This window comes from Crocuta crocuta, unplaced genomic scaffold (genome assembly GCF_008692635.1).
Source record: "Crocuta crocuta isolate KB4526 unplaced genomic scaffold, BGI_CrCroc_1.0 scaffold2, whole genome shotgun sequence".
NCBI lineage: Eukaryota > Metazoa > Chordata > Mammalia > Carnivora > Hyaenidae > Crocuta > Crocuta crocuta.
Genome location: NW_027528640.1, coordinates 5,651,378 through 5,675,180, shown reverse-complemented (window position 1 = coordinate 5,675,180; position 23,803 = coordinate 5,651,378). Strand labels below are relative to the sequence as shown.

At 43.4% G+C, this 23,803-nt stretch overlaps 1 protein-coding gene across 1 annotated transcript in view; it reads right to left on the bottom strand.

Moving 5' to 3' along the window:
* A1CF (APOBEC1 complementation factor) overlaps positions 1-23,467 on the bottom strand; it is a 75,882-nt gene extending 52,415 nt beyond the window's left edge. Inside the window, exon 1 of the mRNA XM_077755196.1 lies at positions 23,449-23,467. The gene's annotated coding sequence lies outside the window, so the exon portion shown is untranslated. The remainder of the gene's footprint in view (positions 1-23,448) is intronic.
* Between the last annotated feature and the right edge of the window lie 336 nt (positions 23,468-23,803).

Here is a 23,803-nt window from a genome sequence, read left to right as displayed (position 1 = left end):
CCTGGGTGGCTCAGTGGGTTGAGCATCTGACTTCGGCTCAGTTTATGGCCTCACGGCTTGTGAGTTGGAGCCTTATGTTGGGCTCTGTGCTGACAGCTCAGAGCCTGGAGCCTGCTTCAGATTCTGTGACTCCCTCTCTCTCTCTGCCCCTTCCCCCCTCATGCTCTGTTTCTCTCAAAAATGAATAAGCCTTAAAAAATTTAAATCCGCAGAATGGTCCTTTCAGATCACCTTATGGCTTAGACGACACAGGAGAGGACATGAAGTCCTTTGTAAAAAATCTAAGAAATTATGAAGGCTTATGTGTGTGCATGCTTATGTAGGTATGAAGATGTACTTTCAGACTTATTGTCTATACTTTTTATTTGGGACCATAATTTGAACCCCATCCCAAATGTGATAATTGCTCATTGTTAGAGGTTCACAGAGTCAGGGTGTGGCCGTCTTGAATGGTCCTGGCTGTGGTGGTGGGAGGCTTTGGAGGCTCCTGTGTGCCGAGGGCCATGCACTGACCTGCTGGCTTGGTGTGAGGCGTGAAGGTTCCTCACTGGGCCTTCACTCTGCTTACCGGGTTTTGCCAACTGGGACAGAAGTGTTTTATAGTGATTTGAATCACATGCAGATTGAACTCGTTTTGCTATAGGCCTTTTGAAAACTTTTCTGTGCTCTGCACTGAGGTTTCCTACACTACTTTGGGTGGTCACTTAAAGGTTCAGGATGAAGGGGCTGTTGACAATATAGGAAACCAGTACAAAATTGGGTGAGAGGTCAAGCTGCAGCGATCAGGTCGATAAATTACAGATCCACAGAATTCTCTTAAGGTAATAACTAAGAGACAAGCATCATCTAGCAGCGACTGGAAAGTAATACTTTCGAGATGTAGAAAACCAAAGGAAAAATGAGATTCCGGAGAGACTATTCATCAGTTACTATAGGGACAGAGCAATTTCATGCTTTGCACATAGGCATGGGCATTTCTGCTCTTGACTTTTCTAGGAATTCTTGCTTGCTTCTAATGCAGGTCATCCCCAGTTTTACTTCTTCATTCTCTCAAGCAGTATTCAGTCAGTGCTGTCTGCACACCAGCTTCACCCCCTGCCCAGCTTTAAGGCCCTGTGTCTTAGGAACAGTCAGTTAAGTCCATTAAGTTAATGCATCAGTTTCTGTCACTATCCTTTGCGAAAGGCAGTATTCCCCATCCCCCATCCCATCCCCCACAAAAAATTAGAAACGATTTTTATGATAGTGGTGACTTGGGACAGGTAGCTTTCCTGACACTTTTATTGTATAAATAATCTTTCTAGGGATGCTGCCAGGTAGGGGTAAAAGGAGACCAGTATTCACCTGATAATTCTACCTGAATGGTGACTACAGTTATGTTAACTGTCTTTTCCTCAGGATACTGTCAACAACCCCCAACCCCACCCCCAAGGCTGGATTGAACCCACAAAAGCAGAGAGGCCACGGGCGGACTGGGGCCTGGTGAGGTCAGCCACGTTCGTCATGGTGCCTTATGGATGGTCTGAAGGCCAAGTCTATGGTTTTGTGGCCGAGTTGTAGATTTGTTCTTTGCTGATCTTCATATTTTCCAGCAAAAAATAACAGTTTGTGGTGAAATGTCAAGTTTTATTTGCAAAGCCTACCTTTAGTTTTGGTTAATTATTAGTCAAGATAATTGAAGATGCTTTTACATCACAAAGGTCTTTTGATCCGTAAACTCACTCTGACATGATTGAGAAAAACCTGTAGACCATCTCAACATAGTGTCGTGATTTTGGAAATCAGGGCACAGAAATAGAATTCAGAGTTTGCTACAAGAGATACCCAACCTTCAGTGTTTATTTCTCAAAAACAACCCCCTCTCCCAACATTGACCTAACCTGAGGGGTGAACTTGGATCCCAGATAAATATTTTTTTAAGCAAGTCAAACTTCTGTTAAATCTGGTCAATTTGGAAGAAAGATGGTACAACACATTTTCTGCTTAACATCTTATAACCTTTCATATCTGAGACCACTGAATTTTGAAAGAGTAGTTTCCAAAGTAATTTATGGATTTGATAGGATTCAAAACCTATACATCACAGGCATTAGGAACTTTGGCACTAAAGCAGATCACTTACGAGCATAAAGTATACGAATATATTTCTCAATAAGTAAGAATCACTTATTAAAATGTTTACTGAGCACCTACTATCATGCAAGAATATTTTGAGACACTAGGAAAATAGCAGAGATCAAAGCAAACCCTTCTCCCCTCAATACCTCACAGAATTTTCTAGGAGGTGAGAGAGACCATAAATGAGTAAAATATACAATGTACTGGTGCTGATTTCTGAGGAGGAAAAAAAATAAAGAGAAAAGGGATATGAAGTGTTTGTGTTGGCGGAGAAGGTAAAACGTTAGCTTGATCCTGACGGGGTGAGTTTGTGGAGAAACCTCCTGGTGACATGAGGGATGTGTTTGGGGGAGACCATTTCAGGCAGAGGGCCTGTGAGCATAAGGACCCTGAGATGGGAGCTTGTTGATGGAGAGAAGGGGAGGCCAGGGCTGAGTGAAGGAGAGCAGAAATGGGAGTTATCAGAGATGATGGTGGCCCAGATACAAAGGACCTTGTAGGTCACAGTGAGGACTTTGGCTTTTGCTCTAAGATGTAAAGCCAGAGGATCAACAAGATGTTTAACAGAGTCATTCCAATACTGAAGGGAGTTGGGCAAGACTGGGCCTGAGCTAAGCAATGCAAACAGGCCAGTCCTATTTTTATAAAAATGTGATTTTGTTCATTGTGATAGTTTTGGCACAGATTCTGATTTTAAAAGATTTTGCATTAAAACATCACTTGTCTTGATACCTGAGGTTTTCTGATGCCCCTGCATGTTGCATTTGAGGTAGTGCCTGACTCGCATCATGCTTGTTGGCAGAAGGCTCATTGGGAGAAGGAGGGAGACCAGTCAGAAACCTTTGACCTTCTGGGCAAGAGGGAGTCATGGCTTCAGCTAGGGGTGGTGAGGAGTGGTCAGATCATGGGTATATTTTACAGGTGCATTGGACGCATCATGAGAGAAAAAAAAATGAGTCAAGGATGACATCCAGTGTTCTGGCTCGGGCAACTGAAAGAACAGAACTGCTTGTAGCTCAGATGGGGAAGAGCAAATCTGTGGAAGGGCAGGAGCTCCATTGTAGGCATGCTGATCTTGAGATTCTCCGTTTCAGGGAGAGGCTGAGTGGACAGTTAGGTACATGAGCTGGAGTTTTCTGGGAAAGTTCCAGGCAGGAGACACCAGCTAGGAAGCTATCTCTCTAGAGGTGATAGTTAAGCTCTGAAGTTGAGTGAGATCATGTACGGGCTAAGTGTAGAAAGTGGATCCAAGGACTGGTCTCTGGGGTACTCCAACTTTTGGAAGTCAGGAAGACCAGGAGTAACTTGCAAAGGAGAATGATCTGGAACAGCCCGATCGGCAGAAGGGGAACCAGGTGAAGAAGGTGGATGGAAAGCCAAGTAAGGAAAGGCTTTTGAGAACAAATGAGTGATGAGGTGTGTGTGTCCTATCAAGCCAAGTAGGGTGAAGCCCAAATAAGGATATAGACCCCAGAGCTAGACATCTGGAGCCAAGTCCTCATTCTGCCTCTCACTGTATGCCTGGAAAGTTCCTTTACCTCTTGGTGTCTGTGCATCCTCAACTAAGGAGGCAGTAGTGTTTCTCACAGGGTTGTTGTGAGTATCACATGAGTAAATAAGTTGAAAGAGCTTTGGAAGAGTTCCTGGCACATAGTGAGCATGAGATTAGTGTCAGGCACAGCTATGTGTGATTTTAAAAAATAAGAAAGGGAGAGACAGCATAGTTGCCAGGCACCCCAACTTCTCAGGATCTGCAATAAGACATTTCAGTTTTGTGGAAAAGCATGTTACCTAGATGTTAATAGCTGAGAGAAGAACGAGGGAATGAAGGAAAGTCAGATGGAGAGTGGGGCTCCTGGGTGCAGACGGTTGAGCATCTGGCTTCAGCTCAGGTCATGATCTCACGGTTCGTGGGTTTGAGCCCCGTGTCGGGCTCTGTACTGACAGCTCAGAGCCCAGAGCCTGTCTTCAGATTCTCTGTCTCCCTATCCTTCTGACCCTCCCTTGTTCACGCTGTCTTTCTCTCTCTCTCAAAAATAAATAAAATAGGGGTGCCTGGGTGGCTTAGTCGGTTAAGCGTCCGACTTTCACTTAGGTCATGATCTCGCGGTTCATGGGTTCGAGTCCCGCGTCGGGCTCTGTGCTGACTGCCAGCTCAGAGCCTGGAGCCTATTTCAGAGTCTGTATCTCTCTCTCTCTCTGACCCTTCCCTGCTCACGCTCTCTCTTCTAGAAATAAATAAAAATATTTTAAAAAATAAATAAAATATTAAAAAAAATTTTTAAAAAGTCGGATGGAGAGAAATCACCATCAGCGTTACAGGAAGAATGGGGACCCTCCCCCCCATCACTGTGGCAGTGTGGCAGGGAGCACAAGAGGAGAACATGCCAGCCCAGGACTTCGTTGACATCTGGCCTGGGGCAAGTGCTCCAACTTAGCTTGCAGTTACGACCCATGACCCCTGCCTGAGGAGAACAGCTGAGCGCCCAAGAAGTTATTTATTATACTATTTTAATTATTATTATCATTAATATCTCATTCCAAGGGGCAACATTTCAAAGTCACTTTCTGGGAAGATATAGTCCCAGATATAGTCCAAAGATACAGTCTTCGGCATGATTAATGATCTCTCCAGGACTAGATTCCCTTCCAGCATCCTAATGTACCTGCCTCGGGGGCTGCCATGTTTTCTCACACTTGTTGGGTCCCTGCTTGGAATGCCATTCCTTTCCCTTGCCTTCCCTCATCTACCCTTCACTGCATTGGCTCTGTTATCCTTCCAGATTGGACTGAAATGTCTGTTGTGATCCTTCCTTTGATATCCTCTCTTGGGTAACATTCGGTACCACCCCATAATGCTCTCAAGAAAGTCTGTATATCCCTGTACTGTTGCACAGTCTTGAAGTTATCTGCTGACATGGCTGTCTTCGTCACCACACTGTGATTGCGCTGAGTATACTCATCATTTTGTGCCCCAAAGGCTTGGACTGACATGATGCTAAGTGCTCAGTAAATAACTTGTAGAAGCAATGAAAGACCTTGGATGAGTATTTTGTAAGTGGAAATAACCTACGCTTAATCCGAAGTAAAATGAATCTGCCTCGAATCTCCTACCATTTATTATTCTTCTGGTTCCCATCACTTCCAGAAAGTTCTATCTTGGGCTGAGTTTGCTTTTTGTGAGAAATTGATGTCCATGTTTCCACTGCATTTACGAATACGTTATCATCTATGGGAAAGAGACCAGAAGAGTAAAACTGAAGAAGAGTGCAAAGTGATTGAAAAATAGAGTTGACATTTGAATTCACTTTTCTTCTTTTCAGTGCCTTTCTGGTTTTATATTTGCAACATTGGGGACTATTTGATCCAGACAAGAAAGACCTAGAAGTCTTTCTTGAACCCTTGAGGGTTCAAGATTTCTGCCTTCCTGAAAGTCACAGGTTGACTGGAATGAACACATCCCCTCCTCACTTGGCTGAGACTTTTCAGTAGAAATTTCCAGAGTGCACTCTTGGGCAAGGTTGGAGCTTGCTGTTCCCGACCCTTGACCCTGGTGGCCTCAGATACCGGTGGGTCCTGGCTCAGGGAAGGTGGCAAAGAAACAAAGATATGACAAAAGCTATAAGAGAGAAGCAGGTTGGGAAGGAAAGTCTGATTTTTCTGCATCTACAGCTGTGAGGGAAATACAGTATGCTGCCCTTTCTTTACAACCTTCATCTTAAAAAAAAAAAAAGCCCAATTAAAGATTGAATCTATAAATTGGGCTCACATGGAGAACCAAATTGTAGAAGGAAAACCATGAAGGGATTTGAGGTGAGAGCTGTCTGATTCACCCAATGGTCCCACCATGTGGGAAGATAAGGAGGCCAGTGGAACATGAGTTGTCAGCTATAGCCACAGACCAAGTGGGAAAAGGAGTTTGTTAAATGTATGGCAGGGAACACACAGTGTGCACAGGTGGAGTAGCTTGGAAAAGCAAAGAGCTGGCGTGCAAGAAGAACAAAATGGGGAGCAAGGGTAAAGACAGGGGTAAAAGTTAGTGGATTTCTTGGTTTTAAAACTAATTATCCTCAGCTTCAACAAAAAGGGCAACAAGTATTAACATAATATCTGCTTCGTGCCAGGCACTGTGGGAGACAGTTTAGTCAGGAAATGGAGTTGTTTTGTTGATGGTGTAGTTTCTGTGTGTATTTCATGGACTTTTTCCAGAGAGGAGGAATAAGAACACTGGGCGGAAGGAAAGATGCATTATGACTTGGTCAGCAGATGGGAGGTGTTCCAGGGGCCCTGTGCCAGCAACAGGCCCTGTGTGCTTTTCCCATCAGTGCGTTTCCACCACTTGTCCCTGGGACCTCTCCAGACCCAAGCCAGGCCTCTCCAGCGTTGGGTTGTGTGCCTGTGTCATATGATGTAGGCTGGACATAACCCTTATGTAGCGTGTAAGGTGGACAAGTGGTTTTATCATGAGTTTTGGCCATTCAGTATCTCCTGAGATGTTACACAGAAGGAGTTCCAGACTGCATCGAAATGGTTTGTGAAGGACTCATGACTGAAGTTGATGCATTTGCCTCAAGATGCCAAGTAAGTGTTACTGGGCATTCCTTGATAATGAAACAGAAACGAGTTCTAATATTCTCCTTGGAGATACTTACAATCAGTCTCAAGTTTATTGGGAAGTGGATTCATGTGAGAGCTTGTTAGTTGGCCGTGTATCATGAACCATAGCAAAATTAATAGAGAATGCGCATACATCAAATTCCAAAATGTAGCCATAAAAACATCCCACCACGTCCCAAGATTGTGGTGTCTTTTTTTTTTTAATTTTTATTTATTTATAGGAGAGAGAGAGAGAAAGAGAGAGAGAGAGAGAGACAGCATGAGCAGGGGAGGGTCAGAGAGAGAGGGAGTCACAGACTGAAACAGGCTCCAGGCTCTGAGCTGGCAGTCAGCACAGAGCCCGACGCGGGGCTCGAACCCACGAACTGCGAGATCATGACCTAAGCAAAAGTCGGATGCTTAACCGACTAAGCCACCCAGGCGCCCCTGTGGTGTCTTATTTTTAAAAAACCAATAAAAAAAAAATAAAAACCAGCTAAAAAATTAAATTCACCAGAATCCCTTCTATGTTATTAAGGCATTAGTAATGAATCCTACTTTAATTTGGGCCTGGGCAATTTGGGCCAAGACAAGGCTTAAAATAAAGAAAAACAAAAGTTGTTCAAAGTGGATACATTAACTCAGAATTATAAAAATATAAATCCTCCTCGTATATCAGGTTGCACATCCTCAGAGAAAGACAAGCTTGCATTGCAATTTCTGTCCTGCCACCAATGATTTTAACTTTTCTAAGGCCCTGGTTCCGGTTCTAAGAACATGAGTGCAAATACTTAACTTGAAGTTAAAAGTTGTCTTTTAGCAAAGGTTTAAAAAGCTCAGAGAATGGGTGTGGAGCACCTACTATAATGTTGGGGACACAGAAGACTCTCAATGAATATTTCCTTCTTGTTCTTTCTCTGCTGCTCTGGCTGGCTTATCTTGGCATCATCTGTGGTCCTCTGCATGACTAGTCTCTTTCTAGAAATTGTCTGAGGTAAAGAGAAGCACAGTATTGAATGTGTTACCTTGACCTCTTTCATGTTGCTTTAATAACTGATCTACCTATTATTTTTTATTGTTTATTTGCTTTTGAGAGAGAGAGAGAGAGAGAGAGAGAGAGAGAACGCACATGAATGGGGAAGGGGCAGAGAGAGACGGAGATGGAATCCGAAGCAGGCTCCAGGCTCCAAGCTGTCAGCCCAGAGCCCAACATGGGATTCGAACTCATGAACCACGAGATCATGACTCGAGCTGAAGCCAGACACGTAACAAACTGAGCCACCCGACACCTTTCATATTCATAAGGCATTATAAAAGGCTAACTGGTTATGCTTGGATGGTAGATTAACAAATTGGCTTATAATTCTAATTTGATTATTTTAACTTTCTGCAATACAACTCTCTGATAATTAAAAAAATAAGTTAAATGACACTAATAAATGAATGTCAATGGAAACAAATCCTCAAAAATAAAGATGTGGTCAAGATCCTATTCTGAGAAAGCTGTTGATCATAATTTAGAAAAAAAATACTAGAAATCACTACAAGTGTCCAACTAAAGAGGCCAGAAAAAGAACAAAGTAGACTTTATGAAATCAGAAGGAATCAAAGTAAAAGTAAATCAGTAAGGCAGAAAAATCTGTAGACTTGATAAATGTAAGGGCTGATCAAAAAGGTTGGCAAATTAGCACCTCTGGTCACCTTGACAAAGTGAAAGGGAGAAACCTATTTTAAAAACAGGAGGGAATGGGGTGCCTGGGTGGCTTAGTCGGTTAAGCGTCGGACTTTCGCTTAGGTCATGATCTCGCGGTTCGTGGGTTCGAGCCCCGCGTCGGGCTCTGTGCTGACTGCCAGCTCAGAGCCTGGAGCCTGTTTCAGAGTCTGTGTCTCCCTCTCTCACTTGGACACATGCAGGATCTGATCGCCTTTGGACATGGTCCAAAATGCCACACGGTCATTGCCATCTCTCTGCTATGCAGTTGGCCATATATACCCTCCTCCCACCCCCACCCCAAAACCTCATCCCTCACACTCCTTGGCAGAATGTGGAGCCTTTAGAAGTGACCAGGTGAGGGGCGCCTGGGTGGCTTAGTCGGTTGAGCGTCCGACTTTCGCTTAGGTCATGATCTCGCGGTTCATGGGTTCGAGTCCCGCGTCGGGCTCTGTGCTGACTGCCAGCTCAGAGCCTGGAGCCTGTTTCAGAGTCTGTGTCTCCCTCTCTCTCTGACCCTCCCCTGATCACGCTGTCTCTCTCTCTCTCTCCTAGAAATAAATAAAAATATTAAAAAAAAAAAAAGAAGTGACCAGGTGATGTTTCATTTGGCAGGGTGTGACTTGAATTCCATGTGAATTTCTATTCTTATAATTAAAGTGTTGGTTCACTTATCCCATTGACCTTTAGCTCTTCTGGATTGCAGGCAGCCGGAGGGGAGGGAGTCGGCTTGGAGCCACATGTCTGACGTAGCGCAATGATGACTAATAGACGCAAGTACTTCGATAGGCACCAAACACAACTATTTTGGGAGCAGGGTCTCCTCTCTGTCCCTCTGCCTCCATCTTCAAATGTCCACACAGGTCTCTTTTCCTTTCCTATCTCTTACTCTCTTTCTTTAATCCCTTTACTTCGTTCTCTCTCCTCCTTTGGTGACAACCCTGGCCAAAGAAATTGCTGATTCCACCTGGAAGNACCGACTAAGCCACCCAGGCGCCCCCCTACTTTTTAAAAAATGTGTTTTTATGTATTTATTTTGAGAGAGATAGAGGTAGACCGTGAGCAGGGTAAAGGTAGAGAGAGAAGGGAGAGAGGATCCCAAGCAGGCTCCACACTGTCAGCACAGAGCCCTACATGGGGCTGTGAGATCATGACCTGAGCCAAAATCAAGAGTCAGACGCTCAACTGATGGAGCCCCCAGGCGCCCCAGGTATATGCTGCTTTTAAGATGAAGTGTTAACAGCTGTAGAGAAATGGTGTTGATGGAAGCTAGTTTGTCAGGAAACAGTTATTTTTACAAAGATGCTTCTGGCCAGCTGATACTTTGATGATTGTCTGTTGGTGTTTAAATCTATCTACTTTCTTATTTGGAGTCATTTGAAGTTCTAGATAGAGGAACTTAAAATAGCAAAACCTATGATACCGGGGAAATTGCACTGTCATAAAAATATATATGGAAAAAATAAAACTATATCAGAAAAAGTTCAATTGGAATGAATGACTTAAGATTATCAGAGAAAAACAAGCAGATGTGTAATAGTCAAATGAGTATATTATAATTTATGTGTGTTCCCTTGTCTTCCTGGACTAAAGTTCAGCACATAAATATGCAAGGGGTGAGAAGGTTTTTTCAATTCTTTTTTTTAAAGTTTTTTAGTTTTGAGAGAGAGAGAGCAGGGGAGGGGCTGAGAGAGAGGGAGAGAAAGAATCCCAAGCAGGCTCTGTGCGGTCAGCATGGAGCCTGATGCAGGGCTCGAACACACGAACTACAAGATCATGACCTGAGCCAAAACCAAGTCAGATGCTTAACCAACTGAGCCACCCAGGTGCCCTGCTTCTTTTTATTTTTTTTTTAAGCACAAATTCGAAACCAGGAATCAGACACAATCTCATTTGAGAAGAACAAGTTACCCGAACTCTTGGGAAAGTGAAGCAGGTCCATCTGGTCCACAGATTATCATTCTTGCAAAACAGTCCTGACATCTAGACATTCTTTCTGTTTTGTTTGAGGGTAAAGTAATTTCACATAGACAATATATTTTCAATAAATGTATTTAAAATTGCATAATTTGTGGTCCAGTGGAATTACCTCCTGCTTTTTTCAAAACTTATATTTAAGGAGATAAAATAGAAGTACATTTGATCTGCTTCAAAAGACATTACCCATTTATTTGCTTAAAATGCCCTTTAAATACCAACAAGAAGCCATTAAATCCTGGAGCTTTGGCCAAGACTGTAAATTACACAAGGAAAGGTAGGCGAGGCTGCATTAACCTACGCATGTTTTGTCAAAATAGGACTTGGAGCTTTAACTGCAAGTACTCCTGAATTTTAGCAAGCCCTGTTCACACCATTACGTCTCCCCCTCCTCCATTTTTATCATGTGCTGAGAAATAGCCTCTCTGTATGTGATCCTCTTGGAAGCTGTGTCTGGTTTGAATGAATCCCTTCATCGTGACTTGCCCTTACTTAACAAGCAGGGCCCTAGCCTTAAAATATTGTACCACTGCACAGCACACTCCAAAGTGGCATGAAGAAAGTCATTTGAGAATCGCTCTAGCCGATGGGAGCTGACGACAGAGAAAAGGTGCAGGAGAAAGGACAGACGGACTCCCTGCCTGGCTTTGCGTTATAATCACTTGTACCTGGGAAGCATCCTCCTCACCCCAGAGGGATTAGAGTCACCTGGTCTGTAGTGGGGCCCCGGAAAAGATACATTGTAAGCCTCCAAAGTGACACTGATTGACAGCTGAGGTTGAACTGCTGAATTAAGCTCCAAGCTATATGTGTTCAATGTCAAAACCAAAAAACGGACAGCCATTGAATTTATTCCACTCGCCAAATAGATGGGATAGATGTCACCTACAGAAAAATGTAAAGAGAAGAAAAAGCCCATAAAAGAAAGGTAGAGACTAGATTATAGGGGAAAAGGGGGATGATTCCAAATTTTCTCTCATAGTTGTTTACATTTGCATCATTTCTAAGGAATAAATCTTTTCCTAAGCTAGGATTTAGAAATAAAAACGTTGAAATACCAAAAAAAAAAAAAAAGTTCTTACTAGATTCTGGCTCAAATGGTTTGTTTTCACTTCCGTTTCCATGGGGACTGGCCCATGCAGTATTTATATTCCCACTGTGGCTGTGCATGTGGAGAGGAAGCAGAAGTGAGACAGAATGGATGGGGAGTGGGCAGTGAGCAAAGATGGTGTCGAGGGGCCAAGAGGCTGTGCTGGAGGGAGGAGCTGGGTCAGGGGAAACCCCTCCGCAGGTCCAGAACTCTCCTGCTGGGGCCCGCATCCGGAACAGCCTCCTGGTCAAGTCCCATCTTGGCGTTTATCCGGCCTTGTGTACAGACATATTCTCACCTGCTGCTCCTCTTAGAACCCTCCCCTCACCTCCCGCCCCTTGTTCCGTTACTGGACGTAACCTGAACTCAGCGTACAGAGAAAGAGGCCCTGCCTCTGACCGTCTGGCTCAGACTCCCTGAAAGATTCCTTCCAATATTCTTTTGTCAAAAACCCTCATCGGCCTCATCACTGACCACAGAGGAATAGTCCATCCCCTCAGCCTGACTTCTGTGCCCGCCATTCTCTGGCCCTAAGTCCACTTTCCTGGTCACGTTCCAGGACAAGTCAAGAGTATTTATTCTGTGCTTCTCCCAGACCCACCAGTTACTTCTTAGGTTCTTTGCTCCTGGTTCCCATTTGCCATGTGCCTAGTTCCCATGCTTCCTTCCACAGCCTTCCTGGCCGAGACAAATTCAAGGTCCTTCTGAGTGTGTGTGGTTATATAGGTATACATGTATGAAGGCACAATGTGTGTGTGTGTAGACATGAATGTGCATATACTCACAAATGTGAGTAAATTCCTGGTGTCTAGGGTTGGTAGCATGACGTCACACAGGAGACTTCTCAATACACCCCCTTCCTTTTGTTACTGACTCTGACCCTGCCATCTTCTTTTTTTTTTTTTTTACTGTTTATTTATTGTTGAGACAGAGAGAGAGACAGAGTATGAGTGGGGGAGGGGCAGAGACAGAGGGAGACACAGAATCTGAAGTAGACTTCAGGCTCTGAGCTGTCAACACAGATCCGGATGCGGGGCTTGAACCCATAAATTGTGAGATCATGACCTGAGCTGAAATTAGATGCTTAACCGACTGAGCCACCCAGGAGCCCCATGGCCCCACCACTTCTTTACAAATCCTTCAGCCTTGGCTCAGCTTGGGTGAGAATATCATAAACTCTGAAAGAGAGACCTCCCATTGTGACCTTTTGTTGGTAATGCCAAAGACTGAGAGATGAACAAATCTTTTAATCCAAAAATGATCTGGGAAAGCGTGAGTAGCAGGTGGAAATTGCATGTGTAAGAGGAGGAAGTGGGAGATGGGGAAGAAATGGAGAGCTTTGCAATCAGACAACATAGGAACTCTACGCCCTTAAGGTTCTGTGATGGCTAATTTTATGTGTCAACTGGAAAGGGGCATAGGCCCAGACATTTGGCTTCATATTATTCTGGGCGTGCCTGTAAAAGGTCCTTCTGGATGAGATATGTTTAAATGGTAGACTGAGTAAAGCAGATTGTGTTCCCCAACTGGGGGTGGGTCTCTCATCCAATCAGTTGAAGACCAGAATAGAACAAAAAGGTTGAGTGGGAGGGAACCTCACTTTCCTGGGGACATCAAACTTTTCTGGATTTTAGACTTGAGCTAAACACTGGCTCTTGTGTCTCATGCCTGCTCGCTTTCAGACTGGAGGTCGCATCATCTGTCCTGGGTCTCCAGCTTTCCAGCTTCAGGGTTTGGGGCTTCTCCGCCTCCATAATCACTCAAGCAAGCCGACCACGTATAATAAATCTCTTTAGATGGAAGATAGATGTATCTTAGAGGTGCTAGTAACTGGTACTGGCATCTTACAGGTACTATAACAATGACAAGAATAAAATCGTTTTTGTATATGCACCGAAATCCCAATTGGAATGCCAGCTCTGACTCTCTGGAGAACACTGGCTAATGCATATACATGAATGGTTTTGGCGCTGTCACATTTCCAGTAACTGTAAGATTAGGCTACAGGTGGCTACTGTGTCCTCTTCACTCAGTAATGATACCCAACTCTTCCCACCATGCCTGACTCTCTTAATGATCCCTGGGAAAGACAACTGGCAGAGGTTAGAGATTCTAGAATGGCCTTAGAACAATAGAGTTTCTTTGCACATACATTTAAATTCTAAGCTGATGTAGAAATTGGGAAAGTGGTCATCACAGTATGCAATGTAGATGTTTTTCAGCCTAAAAGCAGATGTTTATTCAATAGCTCTGGGACCAATTATTTGTGTGGCTGATTAGAGGGGTTTGATGAGCTGTGAGTGCTGTATTTCATTCGTTCTCGGACTCGTGTTATGATGTCTCTTCTCTCCAGCTGAGATTGTCCTCTTGAACTTAATTGCTGCATCTGGTTTCCTCAGACCAATTTGGAACAATTAGGTCTAACACTCCATTCTCACCATGACTGCCAACCACTGATTAATAAAATATGTTTGGTCCCTGAGTGAAGCTTACAAAAATCCAACTATCTAAAGCTCTGTATTGCAGTAACCCTGGGGCAATCTGATGCTTGTAATGAAAGACAGCCTTATGTTTCCTTTTAAGGAACCAGATTATAGAAGTTCTGATTTTATGCAATTTACATGCCTTGGTGTAAATTGTCCTAAATTCTTTCTCCTTATTTCTATTCAGCCACAAGGTCTGATAATTTGCCTTTCTCTTGAATTCCCATGGACGTTAATTAACATGTATACAACCATCATTTCATACCTGGATTTTTGTCTTACCCTGACCTCTGGCCTTTTTTCTAACTCTAATATCGTCTGCATAGCACTCGTTAATTTTCTCAACCATTTTGTTATGTTACTTTCCTACTAAAAGACTTTCCATGGTCCCTATTCTCCAACTCTATCAACCCATGCCATCACCTATCAAATATACACAACTTTATTTTCCAGTGTATAGCTTCTCTCTACTCAGACTAGCCCGGAAGCCTAGGAGTCAGGAGAAGAAGGGAGACAGGGACTCTAGGGGACCAAAGTATATGTGAAACAGCATGGACGGTGGAGAGGTTGAGTAGGGTTGTAATGTTGAATGCAGGTGGAGTGGAGGGGACCAGGTTTGGGAGTGACAACAGGTAAGGCCAGTGGGACAGGCAAGAATGAAACCAATACTGACACGATGGACTTTTCTGGTCTTATTGTGAAGTCAGCATGGAAGAATTCCAACAGGTCCCTGTGTACTTTAGGAAGATGATTCCGTGAGTGTTGCTGACAATGTATTAGAGGCAGAAAGAGTGGTTTAGGGACAGATGGGAAAAAGGAAAGGTCCAGCTATGACTGTAGAGGTGAGGATGAAGAGATGGAGGGCCAGAACCTCTCCAGGATGGGCATCCATCTTTTCAGCTCCAGCCCTTACACTGGGCCTAACAGTTAGTAGACTCTTTATCGTACGTATTTACTGAGCTGAATGTGAAACTTTATGTAGCTTCTCCAACTACCCCAGACTTTGTTTTCTCTGTCCTAACTTTCTAGTTTCACCACATGATGATGAAATACACAGTATTTTGCTCTTTGTTGTTTATTATGGATTCCCAAGTTGGAGGGTGGTGTAGGAGGCAAACCAAAGGATCATGGATTTGGGCCGACTCAGTTTCCAGTGTTAGAGCTCTACCTTTAAGAGCTTTGTAAACTTTGTAAAAATTGGACCAGATCCCAATTTCTTCATTTCAAAATTGGGGATCATGATGCCTACCTCATTGTGTGGCTATAGTGAGGCAAAAAGAGAGAGCAAGTACACAGCCCAGACATAGGTACATGGCACTCCATGATGTTTTCCTTTACCTCTTCTGCCTGTCTTTCTCTCCCTAGTCAGGCACCTCTTTTATTCCACAGACAATATTGTGAATCTGTTATGTGCAGAGCAATGTGTTTCGTCTGTGAATTGAAAAATAAATTGGATACCTTTCTTGCCTTAGTGTAGCACAGTAAATAATATTCATTTTCCAGCAAAGTAAGAGACTTTGGAGAAGGGAGAGATGAGCTATCCTGGACCTGGAATGGGAGCTCCGGGGAAAACCTTCATGGGCCCCTTGAAGTTATAGGGACACCAGCATATCTTTGTACCCAACACAGCATCTAGAATAATGCTGAGCTCAATCAAGGGATAAACTAGTCAGCCTCAGTGGACAGATTAGCAGAGTAATCCCAAGAGATTACCCCTTCCTGCCCTTCCAGCCAGCCATTCCTCTTAAAGTAGATGCAAATTCCTAACCTCTTCCTCAATAGACCCGATGCTCCATTTGGCCCCTGCCCCCATAATTTCTCTTCAGAAATCTATTGCCTTGCCTGTGCTGGGGGTCAGGGTGACTAACTGGGGGACAGGTTGTATTCTTTCAGGCCTGCATTTTTGTCACATCAGTAACCATGCTATTCTTCAATCTGCATCTTTGCGAGTGGCTTTGAGGACTGATGGGTCCTTGTTGTAAGGATGCAGATAAAATGGGCCAAGAGGCTTGCACTCTGGGGCAAAGATCCAGATTTCTATTCTGCTTCCTTGCTAATTACCCAGGTTCCTTCAAATCATCTTATACCAACTTAATCAGGAGCCCCTGCCTTTGATGCAATCCATCTCTGCCTTGGAAAAACAACAACACTGTCAGGGAGAAATCGTCCCTAATTTGCTCCACAGGCCAGTGGTGAGGAGAGTTATTTCTCAGCTACCTGACCTCCAGTCTAAAAAATAATTTTCTACAGGTTGAACCCATAGCCCATCTCTCTCTTTCTCTCTCTCTAGCCATTTTGTTCTAGGAAAGTACTATGTAATCAACACAGGAATGAGATGATTATTATAGATGCAATATCCAAGGTTTGTGCACGTGTGTTTGCTATTGTACTAAGCACTTCATTTGTAATTTCTGATCTCATCCACAAAATAACCATGATTTTTCAGAAGAGGAAACAGGCACAGAGAAGTTAAATCATTGGCCAAAGGTCACATTACTGGGAAGTGGTGGGGCCAGGATTCAAGCTCAGCCATTCTGGGTCTTGAGCCTCCAGCTTTAGCAGTAGTACTATTTCTCTTTGCTATATGCCGTGTGCGAATCTATCCATCAGATCACCATGCTTTCAGGAATCTTTTGAAATATTGACATTCTAAATTATTATTACAGGAAGTATTTGACTTTGCAGCTTGTTTTGAAAGGCAAGTGAAAATAAGAGTTTCTAGACATGGTAGGTTTTTCTCCTACCTGAAAATATCCGACAGGGCCACGAAATAGCGATTCTTGGATGATTCCAATTCTAGTCAGTGCACCTGTATTAAGTACCTGTTCTGCAGTGAGGCAGAGATGTGGGGAAAATTCCTATCTGGTAAGTGTGATGCTCAACTGTCTATAATAATAATTCAACATGAAGAAGTAAACTCTTCCTCAAAGATGAGACAAAAAGCTGTCGTACAAATACTTAAATTATCTTCTAGTTCCCTACGACATGTCCATCCTTGACCACTTGTCGTCTCCATCCCCTCTTCCCCACCATCACAACCTACCTGTCCTAAATGCCTTCCTGCAAGGCTTCACCGGGCTAGGTGATCTGCTAAGTGATTTTAGGCTAATGTGTTCCTGAATGTGAACACCTCCAAGTGGACCCATCATTCATGGCCTGTATCCAGGGTAATTTGTATTTGAGAATGGAAACATGCTCTTATTATCCTAAATGAATAATTCCATTGAGGCTCCTGGAGCTGTTATTTGGGAACATCTGGGTCTCCATTTAAAGCCCCAAATTAGGTCAGTTTAAATATGGGGCTCCCTTAGCATTTATAGACCCAGCAGCCCAGTTATTCTTTCCCCAGGGACAAGGGTGTGCCCTCCAGGAGGGAGGGGCCCCGGCTCCAGACACTAGCAGAATTTGGGCCTCAGGCAGCCCCGTCGTTCAGCACAAGTACCCTGCAGTATTGGAAGTGCCTTGCTGGGTTCCTGGTGCCTGTTCCTGCACGTGTCTCCTGTGATCTGGGCTTGAGGCTCTCGCAAAGTCACGAAAGGGGTCTCTTCAGCTGAGTCTCTGGCTGTGTCCGTTTGTGAGTCTGGGCCTAGCGAGGATGGTGGGACTCAGAGAGAAGGCAGTTCTCCTCAGTGGTCCTGGTAGTCTGTCTCCCGGGGTTCATGTACAGAGTCAGGCTGAATAGAAGTGTGGTGCTGTGAGGGGTCGTATAAGGCGCAGGACCTGCCTGAGGGTTAGGGGTCTGCACTTGGGTTCTTACAACAACAAAAACTATCTTTTATCCTTGGGAAACTCCTTTAGCTTTTCTCTGTCCAATAATGGACCTCAAAAATTTAGTTGTAGTTCCAAGATTCAGCGCTTCTCAGTGCTCCATTCATACTCGGTTTGCAGAGCCCTGTGTGTCAGCTGGTTGGGGCTCACTCCTGTTTCCACAGCTTTCTATTTTATTATTTTATTTTATTTTATTTTATTTGTTTACTTTATTTTTATTTTATTCTATTTTTATCTTATTTTTAGAAAATTTTAAAAAATGTTTTTATTTTATTTTTGAGAGAGAAAGAGAATGAACAGGGGAGGGGCAGAGAGAGAGACACACACAGAACCTGAAGCAGGCTCCAGGATCTGAGCTGTTAGCACAGAGTCTGAGGCAGAGCTTGAACCCATGAAACGTGAGATCATGACCTGAACCAAAGTTGGGCACTTAACCCGCCGAGGCACCCAGGGGTCCCTGCACTGCTTTTTAGCCATGTGCAACCTTGGGCACATTTCTCCATGTTCCTAAGCCTTGACCTCTTTATTGGAAAACGGTATAGCAATAACACCTATTGCACAGAATTCCACAGGGTTGAATGAGTTAGTCTATGTGCCTGGCACGTGGCAGGAGCTATGTCAGGGCCTAAGAGCTATTATTCATATCGTTGTTACCATCAGGATAGGGTGCCGGTTCCCACTCTCTGGCAATAAACACCTGCATGTGAGGTACTGGTAGGGATCTTCAGGAAAGAGAGTTCTGGACACAGTCACTTCTATGTGTCCACAGTTCCCCCCTCCATGGTATCAGACTCTGTTCCCTGACTTCTAGGACAAGTAATCAGAGGTATGAGGTTTAAATAATTCTGAGAAGCCAATTTGCTTTGTGCAGAAGGTCCCAGCTAGAAAGGTGAGCACTAAACACAGTCCTGATAGAAAAACAGGATGGAAGAATCTTAAGGTGAGTTGAAGGGAATGAACACCAGTTGCCTTGATGCATGATAGTCTGCAAGTGCCATGCCGGTGTCTGAGGACATAGCACAGAGTCCCTTCCTTCCTCACGTCCTCTGGGTTGGTCAAGCACGTGCACAGCTTCAAATATTTTTTTAGGGTCCTTTCCATGAAACTAGGTTGTCGCTCACCTTCCACGGGGATTCTTAACTTTTCTGCCTAGTTTTATCTTGGCTCTCAGCTCAGCACCGAGTCAGTTATGTCCAGTGCAGTAGGTGAAGCCTCCATACGCAATCCACCCTCTACTGTGTGAGCCCAGCTCTGCTGCTAAACTCTAGTGGTCAACTTGCAGTTAGCTAGCTCTGTATGATTGGGAAAACAAGAAATGACTTGGTGACCTGGCAGAAAGTAGTTGAGTTGAGTTGACAGGGAAGAAATGTGGCACTAAAAAGAGTCTAAATGCTTCTGCATAAAATGCTTTGTAAACTAGAATATTCTATAGAAGTAAGGTATTACAGTGGGTAATTGTGGGTAATTCTGCTATGTAAGTGTTCTTTGAATCACTTTGGGCATCCCAAAACAATGATCCTTTTAACTGCTGGTATAAGAGGGGGCATCACCAAATCACTGAAGATGGGGTTTTATAGAATCACAAACCAGTTGGGTTGCTTGATTATCCCCCCTGGCCAAACTGTCACGTGCCGATTCTCTTACCCATGTTATTTCTGGGGGCACAACCCTATACATAACCTTGCAAAGTAGAGGGTGTTAAATTAGTCCTTATTAGTGCCTTCTGAATATTACCAGGGAGGGAGCCTTGTTGGAATAAATAAACCTGGAAAATAGTTTCCATGTGATTTAAGAAAAATTTTTTTAAATATTTTATTTATTTCTGAGAGGGAGAGACAGCATGAGCAGGGGAGGGTCAGAGAGAGAGGGAGATACAGAATCTGAAACAGGCTCCAGGCTCTGAGCTAGCTGTCAGCACAGAGCCTGACGTGGGGCTCAAACCCATGAACTGTGAGGTCATGACCTGAGCCGAAGTTGGACGTTTAACCAACTGAGTCACCCAGATGCCCCTCCATGTGATTGTTAATATCTACATATATTAAATTCCCTGTACATATCCATATAAGGGAAAAAAGATAAGTTTATATATCTTTAAAAAAAAATCAAATTAAAGGGGCACCAGGATGGCTCAGTAGGTTGAGTATCTGACTCTTGATTTTAAGTCAGGTCATGCTCTCATGGTTCGTGAGTTTGAGCCCCATATTGGGCTCTGCGCTGGTGCTGGGGAAGCTGGTTGAGATTTTCTGTCTGTCTCTCTGCCTCTCCCGACTCCCCCTAAAAATAGATAGGTAAACTTTAAAAAAAATCAAATTAGGGAGCTCAAGATACCAGCATATTTTAGTCACGGCAGCCATTTTTAGAAAAGGAAATCTCTAAATTTTTGGTTTGGGTCAATCAAAACGATTCCACACAAACCGTTAATTTATTAAATTAAAACATTTACATAGTTCTTAAAGCTGAGATCCTCACTGGATTGGGTTGGATGGGCTAGAATGATAGATACATGAGCTCTCCTGGTCCAATCAGCAGGAGACATTGGTTAGCAGCTGCCTGGATCCTACAGTAGCAGGCCATTGGGCAGGTGGGATTTAGATTTCTGTTATGTAAAGTCACTGCAGTGGTGCTTTCTGGGGGGCTGGGGTGGGGTGGGGGGGACTGTTAGAATTGCACTTTAGAGGAGCCTGGTTACTGTTTCCATGAATAAGATCAAATGGTGTTTATCCTCCGTCGATCAATACCGTCTTGTTTGAACTGATTGAGTCATTTAGAGACACATCAGGTAATGAAAACGATTGTGCAATAGTACCCAGCGTGCTACCCCGCTTGCCGAGGGTTGACAGTATTTTAAAAGACAGTTACCGAAACCGATTTGTAACATCAAGAGGCCGGGTGATGAAATGAACAACCGCTCTCAATAGGCCGCCTTGAGGATTTTGCTGCAAAGGGCATTGGGCTTTGAGCCAAGCACTTCCTTGAGCACCTTTCTCTAAAATAAAAGTGTACTGTGCTTTGTCGCTGTTGCTGCTGTCTGCTTAGAATAAAAGAAAATAAGGGTTTTTTTTTTTGGTCTTTTTATCTGAATAAATAGAATATGGTTACCATTGGTGGCTGATCAGAACTTTATTATTTGTGTATAGGTTTTGATTGAAACTGTATCAGTATAGTTTTGACAAAAAGCAGCTAATGGGTAGGTTGGGAAAGTCTCAGGAAATTTTGCTGGAGGTTGTTCCAAATAGAGAGATGGGAAGGGGAGAGCGTTTGGCTGAATTCCTCCCGTGTGCCCCCGCTGGCGCTTGAACCGTTTTGCTCTGTCATCTTGTTAAATCCTCACTATATTCTGTGGGGCAGGTGCTACTCTCGTTGCTCACTTGAGGAATCTGAGGTTCAGGGAAGTCAAGTAGTGTGCCTGAGGCCACACAGCGAAGGAGCTTGGGAACAGGCCTTCCCAGCTCTGTCAGAGGAAGAGTCTGGTGTTGTTCCTATACTTAATTTGGAAAGTCTCAAAGAGAGACATGCCTTGTTTGATGGAAGATAGCTCGGCTCTCAGGTCCCCTAGATATTTTCAGGTGTGATACTTGCAATTGCTTCTGGTTTTATGGGCTATAAAAATGATTTGTTCTTACTTAATCTGTGTTCTGCAGACTACCATTTCTGAGACATGTTAGTAGATGTTCCTGAGTGATGTTCTGTTATAAATGAAGCTGAGGAAGCAAAACACCGTCCACTCCTAGATGCACACAAGAAGTGGATACATTTACACACAGAGTAAGTCCCCAGTCCCTGCAAGTACAATTATGATGGCTACATGCGGACCACCTGGTTGGGGAGGTGGACTCCTAACTGGGTGATGTCCAGCCTGGTGGGTAACTAATCTGTGCTCAACTTTCTCATTAGTAAAATGTTATAATAGTGTCTTACCTTCTATGGCTGTTCTAAGAATAATGTAGATAAACAGGAGTGGACTTGGGAATATCGTGCTTAATAAATGCCTGCAGTTATTATTACTCCAAACATTCATGTAATAAGAAGACCTGCTTTAACCTAACTGCCTTTCCTCAACTTGACAGTGGGGTTGCTTTTTGGTGGGCCGCATTTATTAACATCCACTGAATACAGTGTAGGACATTTTGTGTTTGAGACAACACAAAGACAATTTGGGATTAGCCCACTGAAAAATAGTAACTAAATATTCAATAATAATAACAACAATAACAATGACAACATCAATAGCAACTCTTCAGTGATTCCCTATCCATCATGTCAGTTCATATTTTCTTTTCCTTTCTTTTTGCCAATTCTCTTCCCCCTTCCCTTACACCCGATAAATAATAAGTTGGAACAGTAGAATGTGAGAATGGTGTCAAATGGGCAGCATTAATATAATTCTGGAAAACAGGGCCCTGAAAAATAATCCAATGCCTCATGTCTATTATTCTGTATTCAGCCGGGGAAGGCCTCGGCACCCCAATAAGTAAGTGCTCTCAGTATCTCCAAATCTACATTCCTATTGCATACACCTCAGCACGTCTTACAAAGGATGCTTCAGACCAGACCAACACATCTCTGAAACTGCTAAATTATAATGAAAGCAGAGTCTGTCAATGTGTGTTTTGCGAAACACGAACCCTGCACACTGCACAAATAGTGCTGTGTTCCTCACCTTCCGGGAGATACACAATGCACATCTGACAAATCCTACGCAAATACACCTGTTTAACTTGGAGCCCAGTTTCTCCTTGGAGTTTATTTTAATCATCCCAGAACGAAAGTATTTCAGTCAGAGTTTAAGAGATTTCTGATAGGAATTGTTATTCCTGGTAAGTGCTCTGACCGATATCTCTGTTTAGATAAAATCACATCATATTTTGATCGTGAATCATCTTTTTGAGGAGAACAAAATGATCCTGTGAAAATAGATCTGCGGCAGCACTTGCCCAAGCCATTGCCAAAGAAAAAGACCTAATAATTAGCTCTCCCCAAGGTTGAGATTTAACACACTCAAAGCCAATCATTTTCCATGATTATTTTTGGTTTTTGTTTTTGATTTTTATTTTTTCTGTGAATGAAAAGCAAATAGCTTAGGACATTCCTTTGGTGAGTAGGATCCTGGAAAAAGACATAGCAAGAATTCACCAAGGTGATTTTGCATGGGTTTCTTTTCTGTGGAGTTTTGCGTTTTAGGTTTTGATTTTTGGTGGTCATGAAGGGTAAGAGAGAGGGAAGGAGAAAATTGAATATACAAGATCTCAAGTATAATAGGAATCGTGACCTACACTGGGGACTCAGTATCTGCTAGTGATATTAATGCTATTTCTCCTGTAATTACATTTTTTATGTTTCCGGGGGGTGCTAGGATCAGGACAGTCGACCACAATTTTCCCAGCTGTCTGGCTACTGCTAAATATACTTCTCAAAAACATTAGCCCTACTCTTAAACCTAGAGTGGTAAATCTACTTTTTAGCCTCAGAATTGGATTAAACCAAGTAGCAGAAGATGGCTGCCATTTCATCCTGAGATTATGTGATGATTCCAGTCTATTCCTTTGTTTTTAGGTGGCTCCATTCATATCAAAACAGCCAGAAAATGCCCTGAATTAGGCTCCAGAGTAGAAGAGGGTAGAAGCTGTTCTCACTGCATTTCCACTAAGCCTCACTGCACAGTTTCCCAGAGTTGAAGCAGAAAAAGCAAAACGCATGCACCGTACCTGAGTGATTTCAGAGATCCCCACCCGGAAAAGGTTTCCTTGATTATGGCGAGTTCAACGTGTCACTCTGGTTATGCCCTAATCATCATATCAAACTCCAAAGGTTCAGTGGCTTAAGGTTTGGTTTACAATTCCTGGGAGTTAAACTTTAACCCGCCCTGTCCCTCACGTCCATGCAGCCCTTTGACCAGATAATTGGGTCACCACAGACCAGCAGAATCGACCAAACGACCGTGAGCATTTGTTCACAGCGTTGAAATACATTTTGTGTTAAAAACCATTGACGTGAATATTATTTTGATGCCGTTTTCATGAGTTGTGTGTTTAAAATGTAGAACTCGCTTCGGTGTGCATA